The 17800-nt window shown below is 43.8% G+C and overlaps 1 protein-coding gene across 2 annotated transcripts in view; it reads right to left on the bottom strand.

The window, feature by feature from the left end:
* Window positions 1–17312, bottom strand: part of adgrl1a (adhesion G protein-coupled receptor L1a) — an 86430-nt gene extending 69118 nt beyond the window's left edge. For both annotated transcript variants that reach the window (XM_030090475.1, XM_030090476.1), the window contains exon 1: window positions 17119–17312. The gene's annotated coding sequence lies outside the window, so the exon portion shown is untranslated. The remainder of the gene's footprint in view (window positions 1–17118) is intronic.
* Between the last annotated feature and the right edge of the window lie 488 nt (window positions 17313–17800).

The following is a 17800-nucleotide window of genomic DNA, read 5'->3' as shown; positions in this document are numbered from 1 at the left end:
CTGGAGATACGACGAGCAAATGCAGAGGCAAGCAGCAGGACTCTGGGATAGCAGGCGGCCTGCATGATGAGAAGAGAAGGAGAACAAAAGGAGGAGAGACAGGGATAGAGAGAGAAAAAAAAAACAAGAACTGGAGCCAACATGGGGGAAGTAAGGAAAGAGAGATGGTTTATTGAAAACAAAGGAAGGGCAGGACAAGTAGGGGGTACTTTTCATTAAAGGGAAGAGAAAGAAGGCATTAAAGGAGGAAGAAAGGGAAGGAATGGAGAGAAGAAATAGGTGATATACAGGGGTGAGAGTGGAGAAGAGGAGAGTTGAAGGCATTGGAGGAAAAAACAGATCCAACACATGGATGTTTGTCAAGCCTATGGCTTTCTGAGAGACACATAGTAGAACTTCTTCCCAGAAACCACCTCTGACACCACTCTGCAGGCCTACCAGTTTGTGTGTGCAGAAAAGCACAGATGCATTATTGCCGTTAACAGTCATTGCATGTATAATGTACTGGCCCAGTGGTGTGCCTCTAAGTATAGCACTGACGTCTGCATGCATACTGGTTTGTTCTTCAAGCTCCGGTTGGATTTCAGTGCACTGCGAGCTGCACGACCCCTTTAGCATCATAGCGGCTGCGCCTGGTGAGGGGGAGGGTTTATAGTGAATAGAGGGCTGGTGGGAAAGAGAGAGCATTTATATTTAGCTCCACACACAATCAGCTGGGATGATAGACTAAAGACATGATGCACCGTCTCATACTTACAGTATGTACTGTTTGCGCACACTGACCACAGAGTAGTTGACTCGGAGCACAGATACCGCGTTCGGGCCAGAAGCAGCGACGGCATGAGGATTGCCTCTCAAAATGGAGGGGAGCAGAGAGCTCTGTGTTGCAGCGTGGCTGCTATGAATATTTGAAGCAGCCATATCGCGAGGCTCCTGGTTGTTGCTCGAGGGGGAAACATGGGCGCGGGCAGAGAGTGGTTGGCAGTACAGAGAGACCGGGGTAGAGGGGGGTGGCGGGCAGTGGCGGAGGCAGCGGCCCATCCTGAGGCTGGCAGCAGGCAGCTCAGTGAATGAAAGCAGGGCAGGTCATGTGTGGGTGGGGAGGCGGGACTCTCCTGCTGCTGAGACAGATGCCACGGTTGTTAGGCTTAATTTCTTTTGCCAAGCACCACCCAGCACTGGCCAAAAACAAACTCAAATGCTTGTGACCAGTGAGCGCAATGTGTGCGCATGTGTGTCTCAATACAGAGAAAGAGCACTGTTTGATTCCGTATCAGGCTCGAACAGGAGCACACTGTAATCGTTTACTGTTCAATCCCATCCACCTCCTTCCTCTGTTCTTTCTTAGTCCTATCTCCATTTCTCACCATCAATCTTCCTGACTCTTTCTAGTTTGTCCTTCTCTTTCCATCTTTACCCCATCGTTCCCTCTGCAGCAGAGCTGGCTCCTACTGCAGCGAAGAGAAGAAAGCGAGTGTACGGGGCAAAGAGACGGAGAGAGGAATAGAGGAGTGAGAGATAAAGAAAGAGCAGTGTGGTATTTGGCTCAGTGTTGCATTATTGGCTCTGGTTGATCTGATCTGAGCAGATTACAGGAATACAATACTCACAAATCACCGTTCTGCCTCCTGAGCCTCACACCCTGCCACACGCACACAAAATCAAAACTAAAATGCTAATGCTCGCACACACGCGCACACACACACACACAACCTTGAGCTAGCACCCCACACCTGTGGCCCGTCTCGCTATTCCTGTATTCACTGCTTTAACATTCAGTGCTGCTGTAACATTCACCACACCGCTGCCTTCCATGTCAAGAGGCATCACCCATGCAGCAAGACATAATTACCATTCAACTGGTAATTACTAAAAATTAATACAGCAGCCAACAGAAAATACATTCTGAACTCTTTGCATGTTATTTCCATAATGCAATCACTCTAAACATTTATATCTGCTTCTAATGCACAAGCTCGATCTTTGTCTTCACCCGTCTCTTGATTTCTCTTAGCCGAGCCGCTGGCGGGGCTGTTGCTGTGGGGGCAGGGCAGCTTCTTGTGCCAAGGCCAGTGTGACATGTTTTGCCTCTGTACTTGGACATTAATTCAAGTATTGATCACATTTGTGTTTAGGCGTGAGGGAAAAAAGAGAGCAGAGGAGTCAGAAAAACACCAAACAGAATTCATCACAGCAGCCAGGATTGCCATTCAGGAGACAAAACGCCGCTGATGCAAACACACACGCACTCTCACATCCCTCCGCATCCAAGGACAAACACAACATACATATACATGTACGCCTACAAAGTTGAAGGCGGTTTTGAAACAGCACTGCAGCTTCCTAACCCAGTTCCTGTCTTTCTGGGAAACTCAAAAAACAGACAAAAAACCTCCACATTCATTTCATCTGCAGCGCAGCATGTCTTTGAATGTCGATCCATAAACATTGATTCACACTTCGGCAGCACTTATTCATTTATCTATTTACTCATTCATTCACTTATACATTTTACATGAAAGAAATGGCAACTGTTGTGGCTGAAATCTGGTAACTGATTGACTCATGCAGGATTTTTTTATCTGTATTCATTGTTTACTCACTGAAGACAAAAATGTCCTCTATTGTACATTGCAAAAGACTTTGCCAGGCCTGTGTATTTTTCGATCAATCAAAATACAAAATAAACAAAGCACTCTCCACCTCCCGCTGTATTATAAACTGAGGCATTGGCATTTTTACAGTCCTGACAGTAAGTTGTCAATACGAGAGTTTCTTGAATAAAACGGTGAAAATTCAGCACAGTGGCTGTATGCCTGGTGCTTAAGGGGAAAAAAAAAAGTGTTGCAGCTGCACATGCGCATCACATTACAGATTCTACAGTTGCCATTGTGAAGCACAACAGTAATCTCTCTCACACATAACACACAATGGTGAAAGCACTAGCAGAGCGAGTCATGGTGTCTGGGTGGTAGACAGGCTTCAGAGACAACAACGGTGAAAATTAAATTCCATTTAAGGCTAATCCCATTTCCAACCTCTGCTGAGTCTCACTGCTATTGTGACAGTCAAGGAAATCTGTCTCAATTGTTCCATTGCGGGAATTGATGGTGAAACACGATACAGCATAAATAATGGAGCTTGATCACCAAGAGACAGACCCTGAAGGAGACGAGAACAGGGTTATACAAGAATGCTGCAGCCAAATGGTGGAGAGAGCGGGAGGCAGAGCCATCGTAAACAAGAAAGCGAGAGAGGCAAAGGAGCAAAGAAAAAAAAAAAAGAAACAGTGAAAGGCCGGTCGAGAGTGAGGGGGCAGCAAACAATGTGTGTGCATTTATGCCATGCAAATTCTCTTGACATTTCGCAGGCTGTATTGTTTTGCCGCTGCGGCACTGACAACGACAAGGTGAGGGGGTACGAATCTGAGCGAAGCGCAGACCGTAAGGGCAGACAATCGCCTCATCACAAATGTCCCTACATCAACCCTGAGGCACTATCACATACCTACACATAAGCACAGCCATGCCTTGGCGTTGAAAGTGAATTGGCCACTGGCATCCCAAGGGAAACAAAGGTAGAATAAATTATCCTGCCGCTCTCTAGTAACAGCTCCTCTCTGATCGAGGACTGGCATAGCACAGCGCTCGTCTTCCTATGAGAGAAAATACACTCATGTATTACATGAAACGGAGCGGTTTCCATTTGCAGCACGCCAAGAAGGGGGACGGGTTTATTATTTAAAAGACTTTAAGCTGAACTAAAAATACAAGCCTTAATTTTGGTACCCTGATGATGACAAGAGGCAAGGCTAGAAGAAGACCTTCCATGAAAAACGGAAAATAAAAAATCAAGCACAAACCCACTCGCTATAATTACACAGAAGATGAAATGAGGTGTTCAAATGTAGCTGCGTTTATCTGCCAAAAGAGACGAGAGAGATGCTCATCTAAAACGATGGAGAAACGACAGGAGACTGACACATAGAGATAAATGTGCAAACACCATCCTCCTACTTTTCCTATTTACATTCATTTCACATCCAGCTCGAAATTCACATCCAATTTTACAGTCAATTCACGTCCAAGCTGGCACTCAAAATCAGCCACTTGTGCATGCAGTCTGAATTCGCAGGTCAGTGTGGTTAAAGCTGACACTTTCTGTCAACACACCCATCACTAACCCCCATTACTCACTCAGTTAGTCTCCTCCGTCGTGGCTCACTCATTCATTTGCCGGCACGCGCAGATGTGCAACAACACCCCCGCAATCTGCATGAACGCACACAAACACACAGTCATCACCCACTTGTTTGCTAAGCAATTTCTTCATTTGCTCGGGCCCTCACTTCTTCACAATATTCTCACCCACTCATCTGACATTCGTTCATTGTCGCAGCCACTCGCGCTCTCATCTGGTCCCCCCGATCTCTGCCACCACTCTTGAGTCACACAGTCACTCTTCTTTTCATCTACTTGCTTCTTCTACCTCTCACTCACCAACTGGGCCCAGTCACACTTTTTTTTTTTTTTTTTTCCTCCGTTTCTATTTTGCTTATTTCTGTAACACGCTTCTTTGCCAGTCTGTCTCAGCCCTTCATTAAACCCCTGGATGACACCGTCCCTCGCCTCCGTTTGTCCTCCATAGCTCTTTTTGACTAAGACTGCCGTCTTCCTCTCGATATAGATCGCTTCCATCCATTTCAATGTAAGATTTAAGAGCTCCTTTAAGTGCTAATCAGGTTGTCATCCGTGCAGCCAAAATCAGAGGCTTGATAAATAAAGGCTTCTCTCTGCTGGCTAGTGGCTCACTGTGTTTAAATAGGTGACACCGGAGTGCATTCTAAGCACACCAGATCGATGCCAGAACCCCTGGGGTCCCCTGAAACGGTGAACAGAGACAAAGCTTAGCGCTCGATAATCACGTAAGGATAGGCGGCTTGCTCCCTATTTTCAGAGGAACTCTCCCCGGACTTGTCCTTCTCCCGCCCCACTTTTTATTCCCATCCTCTCATCACAACAGGCGTTTTCAACTCGCTGGTTATCTCAATTGCAAAAGCATCGATACTTAAAAACTTTTATTTCCATACAGTACACAGAGGGGTAAGCTGTTGCACGGGGAAGTGCATTAAAAATACAAAGGGACTCACCAGTAACTCCTATCTTTTATTCGTCGACCCACTCTCTGCCGCCCAATCATCCCATCACGTCCCGCTATGGCCAATTTACTGCTACGTCTAATCCCTCCTCTGCAACTGTTTGCGCTCACTTGAAATACAATATCAGCAGCCCTCACCGTCACCCGCCACACTGTATCACTAAAACTCACACTCCGCTCTCATGAAAAGAGAAAAGGGAACACACACTGGATCGACACACGCTGTTACTGACCCACACCTACACACATCAACACAACGCCCCCTAACCCCAACCCTCTTTAACTCTCCTCAGCCCCCTACCTCAGCTCACCTTACATCCACTTACACCCCCCACCCCCCACCCCCCAATGGAAGCCGCTCACCCTGCGATGGTAATATAAAGGTCCCCCTCTCCCTCTGTGGCTCTTTTCCCTCACTTTGATTTTCTGTCCATCAAGGAGGCGTGGATTAGTGCTCTCTTGTTTATCTGCTCGTCAGTTTTATCTATCTATCACTAAGCCATCCGCTGTGCGGCAGCGGCCTCAGCACTGCATTAATCCCCTATCAGCCGGCCGGCCATCCATCACCCTGCTGTCTATCACGTCAGATCCATCATCCGCCCATCTGTCTCGCACTGCCCATGCTCGGAGATGATCTCCTCAGAGAGCCCCGCCGGCGAGTCACAGCGGGCGTAAGGACAGCGGGGCAGGAGGAAATTAGAGGGGGATGCAAAAAAAAAAAAAAAACAAAAACAAAAAGATGTGGAAGAGGAAGTGGAGATTCTAACCTGCTCTTTCTTCACTCATCCTGCCCTCTCAGCCGGACTCCTTCCTCACCCGTCTTTTCTTGAAGTGCTTGTTTATTAGACGTTGTGTTTATTTCCTCGTAATTTCTTTGTTTTCCTCACCTGCTAATTCTACCCGGTGGAGGAAACGCCAGTGGAAGGGGAAGGTGGCTGGTTGGGGTCATAAATCCCATAAAGCCCCGATGTAGTGAGAAACGTGGCCCCCTCCTTCTACAACATGTCAGAGCAAGGAAGGGATATTGTCTAAAGCCTCCGGCTTTAAAACAGCTCAATATCTGGGTTCATCAGGGGTCATTTGTATTTCCATCCATATCTGCTTGCATCGAAAGGTGAGTGAGGGGAGCACATGAGCAGGAGAGAAGGTGACTGTAGGGCAAACGTTAGTACACTTGCAGAGGAAGGGGAGCGCACACAGGTGCATGTAAATGCAGGGCGCACGGGCGAGGGAGCAGAAACAGACACATGTTAGGGAAACCAATGAACACACAGACATTTAGGTCCGCAAACTGCCAAGTGGTAGGTGTGCAAACAGGTATGTATGTGGGCTGAAGCACTGTAATTATTTAGACTAGTCGACAAATCGAGTCTGTGAGGGCAGAAAAAAATTGTTCAGAGGGTAACAAAAGGAGCCGAGAAAAAAAGGTTAATGCAGATGCTTTTAGACTGTTATTACACAGGAAAAACATCCAGGCTGACAGAAAAGGGAAGTTAAAAAATGTAGCTTAGCAGCTTTTTAGTCATCCAAAGAAGTGATGTGGATGGTGCTTTGTGAGCAACCTCCTTGAGGCGGCTGCGCGATCATGGCTTTCAGTAACTTGATTCACTGCGAAGATATCGTTTATATGAGTTGTTTGATGCAACTCAGCCAAGCAAACCATGTTTTTAGAGCCGCAAGAAAAATGTGGCGACTTTGTGTCTGTTTTTGGTGTGATGAAATGATCGAGCTCCTTCACACAGCCACTTGTAAAAACGTTTGTTGTTGTCCAACACGTGTGTTTCTTTGTTTTTCCACTGGTAGCATGTGTTTTTATGAGTAACACACCAAACTGTCAGAGAGGATGGATATACCTGAGTACAGCTAAAGATTTTGAGGTCAGCCAATTTAATTATCCGTTCTTTAATCCTGGCCTTAATTAATCTAAGATAATCCAGTTAACAGCAACATGACAGCTGCAATAAATTGCATCCTACCTCGATGCGGCGAGGATCAGGTGAGTCGTGTTCACATGGCCTCTTGTGCTGCTCTGTAGTTAAGTTTTTTTTTAAATGCTGGACAGTGCTGGAGGTTGCCATTTCTTTATGCGTCTTTAAATCCAGTTAAGGAAAGGGAATCAGGAAATTGCAGCCTATATAGTAGCGATGGCAATGTTTAGTGGCTTTTTTGTACTGAAACCAATAATATGAACAATGATTAACATTCAACCATATTTCTCGGGGAAAAAAAATCCCATTTGTTCATAAGCCTCAGGATTATTCTCTCAGCATTTTTAGTCGCACATCTTATTAAATATACAGTGTAATATAATGCAGCAGAAATGTCAGTGGAATACAGAATGCTGCCCTTTGCATTTGCCTGGACCTGTATGGTAATAATGACCTGTAGCTGTCGTCCAAACCGTACGATTAAATAAACACATATAGTAAGATCCCTAATTTTGCATGTATTATATTGCATTACATGGTTGAATAAGTTACCTCTCCTCCTTTTTAATTATTCCCACTAGAAACCACAAAAGCATTTAAAATCTACAGTAGCAAATACGACGTTACGCAGCGACACTCCTGTGAAGCCTTGCAGAATTTCGGAATTACAATTTGTGCTGTGAAGGGTTTAGTGAACAGAAATACATCTATAAATGCACACAGTCAAATGACAGGAAGTAGTGGTCTGCCTTTACATGCAGAAAAGGGGGAGAGAGAAATGTGAAGCTTCTACTTTTGTCCATAATGAGTCTAAACAAACATCTCCAAACAGATTCTCTTCTTCTACAGGCAGCCGAATCAGATGAGACAGCTGTCAGAAAGGATCCATATCCGTCCTGAGTTAGCTCTAATTAGAGAACTGCTCTCTCTCTCTTTGACAGATACTGCTCAATCACAACGCTGGCGCCGAACGCCGCTGCAACCCCACAATATGCGATGCGCAATTACAGCGCATAGTGCCGTTACACAGGAAGCAGCTCACGCACAACACGGATTCAACACGGCGCATACATTCATAGACCGCGCTTGAACTGTGAGTCTGTAAGCATTTGTGTGGGGATACATCTCCGCATGCAGCTGAGCATGCATGTGCCGAGCCGGCGTGAGCTATGCCATTTCATTACAGGCGGACACAGCATGATATTGAGTGTGCAAGAAAATAGGGATAAATTCCAAATATCCCTGTTCCAATAACTGGATGAGAGATTTGGTCCATAACAGATGCACAGCTCGTTACACAAATACACGCCCGGAGAAGAGCACACAGACACGAGCACCTGCACAGTCTCGTAAACACACACCTGAGTTATTTCACGCACACTGAATTAATCAGCTCTTAAACAAATAGCTGAATAAATACTGTGGATAGGCAGATCAATATTATAAACTCAATTCATTTGAGTTCACAGAGATGTCAAAATTTTTGCATAGTTCTATAGCACACTGATTAAACTGGCACCACATTAATTCAGTAAATCAATAAAACCAATCTGTCAAATAAATCAAGTCGCCTGGACAACTGGAGCCAATTGGAGGGCAGGAACACATTAAAATTCCCTTGCTCCAACTGCATATCTATGTCAAGCAGGCAGCACACTGATTTGCTGTGAGGATTCCACAATTTGTTGAATGAAAATGATTAATCCATGAAACAATAACCAGGGTGCCAAGAAGGCACATGGTAATTCTATAATGATCAAAGACTCAATTAAATCCTTTCCCATTCTGTTCTCTAAATGTTTGTGCGGTTGCTGAAAATGTGTGTTTTTGTGTTTTTGGGTGGTTGCTTTCACGCTGTGCTCTGCCCGTGTCCTTCGTACTCATCTTGGGACTGTAACGTGGCCAGGGGTTAAATTCCGGTCAAGCAATACTCTTCTGAGGTCAGGTGACGGACAGTGTGGGGTTTAGGAATTTTTATTACCAGTGGATAATGACCTCAGACATATTCTGATGGACAAGTCAGTGAATCCTATTAGAAATATGTGCTTTATCATTGGCCGTGTAGTCTTTTGTAGTGCTTATCTTTCAGACCTCTCCTCATCAAACATTCAACATTTTGTCAAGTTTCAAATGGAAGCATCAAAGCATTTAGCTGCTGAAAATTGCTGCACTGCAGTGCAGTCTTCGAAAAGTCGATGAGAAAAGAAAAAAAGTTGCATAACCATAAAAATAAACCAGAGATTTTTTTGCTGAGCATGCATGATCAGTTTTAGCAGCACCTTACCCCTCACTGGCACTGCTAATTCAACACATGACTCACAGTTGTTAGATTAACACAAAGCTCTATTCAATTATGTGGCATTGGACGCTGCAGCTCCAATCTTCAAAAGTACAAACCTTTCATAAGTCTTTGTGTTTCTAAAGCTCAACAGCACCGTGTCGTATTTCAAGTCTTACAACTTCACCTTTTTAGATTGACTTGAATGATTTGTATAGTACACAACAAAATACAAAACAAAAACATTTATTGTGCATCTTATGAGTCTTTTCCGTCACATCTTGCGTCTTTCAAGTGGCGACTTCAGTATTTTGTTTCCATTTTTTTTTTTATTATTTGTGAGTTTTTCTCTCTGGAGTTTGCATTCTTCTCCCAGTGTGCGACTGTGTTTTCTTTGGATACCCCGGCTTAACACCACAGTCCACAAACAGGCGTTGGAGATTATTGGTCACTCTGAAATTGTGTGGCTGTTAGCGCATGTGGCTGCTTCTTTCTCTGTGTGTTCGGCCTGTGTTGGCCTTGCAATGTGTTTTACACTGTCTTCCTTTATACTCAGCTAATATCAGCTCCAGCCCAGCGCCAGCGACCCTGAACTTGACACAACGGAGGAGGATGACGGAGACGTGTCTCAGCTACAACATTCTAGGATGTGATGTTGTGATCAAGTTTACAGTTTGCTTGTAATCTAACAATTAATAATTAAATAAGTGATTGTACTATAGAGACTCTTTATATGAATGAACCACTGACTTAATTTCAATGTTGAAGTTTTGAACTGTCGTCTTGCTAAGCACCTACCTCCACCTCGAAATAGGTTTCATTGTGGTTTGCGCTGAACGGCACAGAGATTAATTTCACACATTTGCTGCATGAGTGCAGAGGCTAACAATATAAGACCGATGCTGTAGTATACCGATTTAAGGGGAAAGAGAAAAAAACAGCAGCAGCAAAAAAAAAAAAAAAAAAAAAAAGGTTAATATGCTGTTGCACTCATTCACTTGTGTGCTCAGTGTCAGAGAGGTGAATCTATGATACCACAAGTGTGAGTAGTATTTTCCTGTGGTTTTGCGTCCATATGTGTGGAGGTGCAGAGTGCATGAGGATTGGAGAGGCGCGGCAGAGAGTAGTCTCAGGTGAGGCATGCATAGTCCCAACATAATTATAATCCTTAATTAATCCACCCTGGATGTGCTCTCTCTCTCTCTCTCTCTCTCTCTCGCTATTGAAGTTCATTGCTCTTGCTGTTTGTGGACTTTTTTCCATCCTGCCCCCCCCCCCCCCCTTTCTTATCTGGCATATGCCCATTGTATGTATAATGCTCTAGATGTTTTTGCAGCTGTTTATGAATACATGTGGCCTTTCACACCTCTCTCTGGAAGCCGCGCTCTCCCTTCACCCCCCCCCCCCCCCCCCCCTCCATTTTTTCTTTTTTTTTTTCTACCTGCTGCTCTCCAACTCCCATCCTGGCAGAACAGGAAAACAAGCAGTTTGTTCTGGTCCCATGTTGCTTCTTGGTGTTGCCTCCTCTCGCAGCTCACAGCATGGAACACAGGGATGCACAACACAAACATGCCCACACCAGTCCAACACCATATACTCTGAGGGGAGTCCTGCTGACATAAATACGAACCCACCAGAGCCTGTCTCCGGAGACCCACTCAAGTCAAGCCCAGGTTAACGCTGCTTGTAAGGGTCCTGTTTGTGCCCATGTTCATTGTAATTCTCCTGTTTGACCTAATGTATCGATGGCCTCGACAATAGCCCCTTTTTTTTTTTTACAAACGGATTTTGTTTCGGGACTGCTACGCCCTCATTCCGCCCCACCGTCGCTGTGAATCGCACGGAGGCCTAACAATTTGTTCCGCCTCTATACCGCCTTCGAAGATAGCACAGAAGCAAGATGGTGTCTATGCAAGCACGCTCGCTGGCTCACACACACAATACACATCTACACAAGCAAGCACATGCACGTACACGTGCACACACAGACATCCAAACACACTGGGCAATTGTAGTTTTTTTTTTTTTGTAAATGACCAAAACCAATATGGTAAACAGGAAATTTGCAGGAGCGCTGTTACAGCTGTGTTACTGCTTTGGTGCAAAATGACTGTGAAAGAGTTGAATAGCTCCTGTGAATGAATAAGGGCAAAAAGCAAGGAAGTTGACTTTGTAAATGGAGGTTTAATGAAGGAACACTGGAGTCCCGCAGCAGCAGAGAATGGGTCCGCTGCATGGCACTAAGCTGAAGGTAATGAGGATAAAGGTGTCAGTATTGATGCTGATAGAAGGAGAAGACCAGGTGTGGAGGGGGAGTGACAACTACTACTGCCATTAACACTCAGTCTCCCGCTCCGTCTATTTCGGTCGGGCCAATTAAGGGGGTCTCGCTCGCCAGTCTGGTTGGCAACTGCCATCCAGCTATCAGAAAAAAAAAAACATAAGGATTGATTGGACAAGCTATTAGGTCAATTGATCTATGTTTCCTTTCACCTGTGTGTTCCTCCTCTTTCAGATGGAAAGGTTGAATACGGAAAGCTCATCCAATTACCTGAGGACAAAGGCTCAGCTTAGACACCAGTGATGGACCATCACAATGTATCTTGAATTCAAAGTTTCTCAATCGCACCCTTTTAGGCATTAAACTTTTCTTTAACATAGGGCGGTCGGAGTATGTTGGAGGATTTCAAAAGTGCTTTCAAAAAGCTTTGTTGTTTTTTAATTTAGACATCAGCATTTGCAAATTCCCGCATGATTTGATACAGCCTGCAGTTGTTCTCATGAGGTTAAAGTGCTATTTGCTTTATACACCGGGAGCCGCCTGAACGGATTCCCTGAAATGCCAAACAACCTAAATATAGAGGAAAGAAAATACTGAAGTTATCATTATTTTCAAACGTCTGCAAAATCTTCACATAAGACCTTTCAACCCATGATGTGTGTTTATTCATAAAAACTAAACAGAAAGGTCTCACAGCTGATATTTGAATAGCTAAAGCATTATTTGAATAGTCAAATGCAAAAGATTTGATAAATGAATGATTGGGGCATAACCAATTTCTACTTTGACTCTCTTTACACAAAATTGAAAATACAAAAGAAAATCCTAAAAACGGCAAAACATTACTAACAGCAGGTATTTTTGGCTGTGGGAAAAAGCCATGACACACTTTTCAAACACCAATTCAGGGTGCCCCCCTCTCCCACCCCCACCCGGACAAATCTGTGTAAAACTGAATGAATTGCTGGTGAGGCTGATTGGTCACATTGATTGAGCATCACTGAGTCTTTTCACCGCTGTGCACCAAGTCGTCTCTCAGTCGATAGACACAACCCAAATACACCAGGCACTCAATCCAATGTGTTGCTACATGGGCCAATCCAGCTAATTTAACACCCACTCCATTTATGAAAAAGAGTCCTCATCGATTTTTTCTGTTCATGTGCTCTTGTTGCTCCTGTTCATTTTCGCCATGCTGGCGCCTACACGCGCTCAAGGCTGGTAGCAACTGGATTGAATTAGTGTGTGTGGTGGGGTTCCTGTAAGACCGCCTTCTCGGTACCCACACCTAGTTTTTTTTTTTCTGCATGCAGCAAAGACCACAGAGCTGGAAAACTCCAGTCACAAGCTGCTGCATGAGTGCATGCCCGCATTCACCGAGAATTTGCGGCACAAAGTCGTGAGCTTCAAAATGGACGCGCGCGTCGCCCGATACCACCGCAACAATAAGAGTTCCTGCTTGTTGTGTCTCTTCAGCGACATTCTCCACTCTTCGCCCTTTTCCATTTTCTTTCCCTTCTCGTCATCTCCTCATCTCGCTCTTTCTAATCCATTATTGTATGTTTGCGCTCTCAATAATCCAGCATTTAAAGGAAAAACTGCCAACACATTACAAATAGCCTTAGAAAACATAATAGGGTATTTCTGATAGCAATAATTAGCCCGACAACAGCTTTTAAAAACCATTTCCAGTGTGTTTTGTTGGCCGTGGTGAAACACACAAATACTGTCATTATAATTATAATGGTTTTCCTGTCAGGACAAGTTTTATCAGGTGGATGACAACCGACAAACAGGCACCGCCAGGTAAACAGTGGAGGGAAGAAGTTAAAAAAAAAACTACCTGGTTCTGCACAATAAACAGCTTCTAGGTCAGGCCAGGGGAAAAAAAAAAAAAAACAGCTGTCCGACAAAGACATCGCAGTTTGACTTAACAAAAACAGGCATGAAAGGATCCTCTCTGGTCATGCGCATGGGGAACACAGGTACACACTACCTTATAAGACAAAAATAGACATGCGTCCCGTCACTACCGCATCCATCACTGGATACCTCCGACCTATTAATAGGAAGGAGGCTGGAGAGACGTCTCTCATCATGTACTCCAGGGATGCCGGGACACGTCATTTGAATTATGTTGTGAGCGATGCCACTCAGAAATTACATTATGAAAAAAAAAGTTATTCTTTTTTTTTAATATATATATACAGCTCAATCCTGTAGAGGTTTGTTTTTCCCTCATAACAATTGCAAATATTTTTTAGGAGCGACAATAAATCTATATGACCCCAAGGACATGATAATTCAAAATGAAGCTTTGTTCTGAAATGGATGAGAGGCCAGGGATTTCCATGCCCGTGTGCATGGCTTGTATTTCTAATCGGATATCATACCTGGGAACCTTTCATCATGAAAAGGCAGCTATATGAGATTAGGTTTCCCATCAAAAATATACTGCAGTGCCACTGTAGGAGTCTGTACCAGAATATTCCCTGCTAATTCCCTCCCGGAGGTTGAACAAGCTGGAAAGGGACAGCATATGTTTACAGTAAAGTGTGTGTGTATCTCTGTGTGTGTGTGTGTGTGTGTGTGTGTGTGTGTGTGTGTGTGTGTGTGTGTATCTCTGACACTATATGCATAATTTGAAAGGATCCGACATATCATTATGAAATGCACGCTTGTCTAACACACTCACTGGGTCAGACAAAAAGGATTTTATGCTGTAACTGAACATTTAAAGCTTTAACTCGAACACGTTTTGTCTGCTTGTGACTATTACACAAATCAATACTGCCCTGAAGAAATGAGTGGCTTTAATTATTGGATTGTGGTACCAAATGGCACATTTTAAGTCATTATTGATTTCTAGTTTGTTTACTTTTAATAATCGTTTTTGATAAATCAGTACTGATAGGATAACATTCGCAACCACTTTATAATCAACCGGGACGAAATGAAATACTGAAAATAAATTACTTTCACACAGGGGAAAGAACTGAATGGCGGATTTTGTAAACTCTCATAGCTGTTGTACATATAGTATTCTTCGCCGGCCTCCTGGATTATCATATTTGCTGACTCAAAAGTCTATTGAAACTGCAGAATAACACTGTGAATAACTGCAATATAGTGAAAGCCAAACTTATTTTCATTTCTCGCCATCCATTACGTGATAGGGATGTCAGTGTTCCTCATGGGTTCAAGATAAATCTCCACGCAGTGTCAAAATCAACAATCCTTTCATTGGCAAAGAACATTCAATATGTGTTGCTTGCTGTAATTAACAGCCATGGTGGGAAAGATAAAAAAGCGTGAACGTGAGACCAAAAGCTTTCAGCGTTTTTTTTTTTTTTTTTTAAATTCAGGAGAATTTTTTTCTCACTTGATTGTTTTTACAAGGATGGACGTGTTGTATTTAGCTGTCCTGAGAGTGTGAAACATCATAGGTCGTTTTGTGAAATTCATATTAGTGCTTCATCTGTTAACATATTCATTTAGTCATCTTCGCCACAGCGCTATGGGGGTACGTACATATTGCGCAGAGGAGTCAAACATGCAAAAATTCAAAGCGAAAGTGAGAGTATTCCTTATGGGGACTGAGCACTGCTTTTCATATTGTCAGTGTGTGTGTAACATGAAAGAGTGTGCACACTCCCAACTGTGTGTGTGTGTGTGTGTGTGTGTGTGTGTGTGTGTGTGTGTGTGTGTGTGTGTGTGTGCGCGTGTGTGTGCACATCCAAACTGTCAATTAAAGCATGAGCTCATGCATTTGTTGCGTGCACTGAACACACCTCCCTTTAAAAAAAAAAAAAAGTGCATTAATTAAATCTGATTAGCATTTCTGTCATAAAAGTACTTTCATCAAAATAAAATGGTGAACAAATTGTGGCCACAGCACTGCAAAACCTTCACACACTCACACACTCATAAATCTAATTGTGATTACTGACTTATTAAATGTCTGACCATCATTAATGCCATGCTAATATATGAGTATTATTCAACCACAGAAAGCCGAGAATAATTTTTCTGATGGTGATGTGACACACAGACAAGGGGGAAATAAATCCCTCTGTCTTCCCGGGGAGTGTGTTTGGCAGTAAACCAATTCCAAGTCTGGCTTCTTGAATGCCCAGATAACGCAATCAGACAGTTGCAATATTGCTGTTTTACCACCTGAAGAATTTGAATTTCATTCAGCCCCTTCAGAATAGTAGACATGCCAATTTTTCCCCAAGAATTGGCAGGACAAACACAATGCACCCCGGTGAAATGAGGAAAAGGCTTACAAGCTGAATATAACTCTTTTTCTGAGTCTTTCTCGCGTGCCTCCTCGGGTTTAGTTTTATCATAATAAAACACAGCAAGACAAAAGGTTTAATTTCATCCATCATAACTACAATATAAGCTGTTGATGCTTTTATTGGAAATTTTATTATTAAATTGGGAATTAGTGCAGCATAGAAACATTATAATGGCACCCCAGTTTCCAAGTTATGAATCCCTAGCATTATGGGGTCACATTTGATTAAATTTAGATGTAGCCGGGTAGTTTTCCTGGACTGGCTTCATGCTGTAATGGGCCGTTATTACAACAAGGAGTTTATCACTTGGACATTCGAATTCCCACTAATTGGGATATGAAGAAGCCAAATCTGACAGAATTTCTCACTTGGCAGGGGACACCCTCAATTATTCCTCAAGCACCCCTGGGGCTTCCCAGCCCTCTCTGAGGGCAGTTTGCCTATAGGTAATGATGTGACGGGATTAATGGTGTAGTCTTAGGTGTAGAGGACAGAGCAGTTCACTTCTCTGCGGCTGCACACTTGACTCTCATGCCTTTTTCTCTAACAAACACTCAATGAGCTACTTCATTTTATTTCTCTCCAGGAAAAAAAAAACTTACCCTCAAATAAAATTTTAAAAAAGCCATAAACTGTGATATTGTATTGCACTTATTTGCACTAGATTACTTATTGTTATCCATTTTTTACTTGCTTATTCTCCTCTGTTTTTTTCCCTCCCCCCCCCCCCCAAGCACGCTGATAAATTAACCAGTAAGCTTTTATAAGGGAAATAAAGTGTCTTTACGAAGCTCACGGGCTGTGTGCATGAATTAAAACAGCCCAAATCAGTTGGCGTGCAGGCCACGGAGCGATGCGCAGGCCCACTGAAGGGACTCCACACTCACACTCATTTAGAAAACATCCAGCAGACATTTTAAGTAAGGAGAGACCGCTGTTGCTGCAGCGTAAACACCAACTCCGTATCCGACAATCCGTAAAAATAGAAATATATAAATAAATGGATGCGATCACACGCCTCGACACCTCGCGCAAGCTGATCCGGGAAGCCCGGTGAGTGCGCAACGCATGTTCCCGTTCCACTACTGTAGCGCTCATCTTACTATAAAGAGCACAGAGGCTGAAAGAGTAAATAATAATAACGGCAATAAATGTGTGTGTCGGTCCTACCTTGATTCCGCCAATCTCCTTCTCCTCGATTGCTCAGTGTGTCTCATTCATTCTGGTTTTCTCTCCTCACTTGCCTCCTTCTCCTTTTCTCCCCCTCTGGTTATCACTCGTTTTCTCCTCTCTGCTACGCTCTTCGTGCGGATGCATAAGAATTAAAAATTAATAGGCTGCTATCTTAAAGACAAACCGACCAAAAAAAATAAAAATAAATAAAAAAAAAAAAACTGTAGAGAGGGGAAAAAAATCCACCCGAGTCAAAATACGATGAAGGCAGCGTCGGAATATCCTCACGAACAAAACAGATTCTCAGGAAAATGCGCCCGTGAGGGCTTCAGGATGAATAGCGGCGACGACAGCATCGTCCTGGCTGAGACTAACGGACGACGGAGGTGAGCGCGGTGCTGGATTATGCTGGGATGAATACTAACAGGAGTGAAGTTGTGATCGTGTCCGTCGCTGGTTAGAGGGTGAGCAGCAGCATGTGAGCAATTGTGCCACCCTCGCAACAAAAAGAAAAAATAGAAAGAAAGAAACCGTCTGCGTAAGTCGGAGCTGATGTTTTCCCGGTACCGCGCGCTCTTGCACCGGTTACGCAGCTTCCACGGATAGAAATGACGGGCTGGAATGACAGCGGTCCGCAGGCCGTGTGCGTCCTGACGCACCGAGCGGGTCACTCGTCTCC

Source organism: Salarias fasciatus, chromosome 4 (genome assembly GCF_902148845.1).
Source record: "Salarias fasciatus chromosome 4, fSalaFa1.1, whole genome shotgun sequence".
Taxonomy (NCBI): Eukaryota; Metazoa; Chordata; class Actinopteri; order Blenniiformes; family Blenniidae; genus Salarias; species Salarias fasciatus.
The sequence above is the reverse complement of the archived record's forward strand: the minus strand, read 5'-3'. Positions and strand labels throughout refer to the sequence as shown.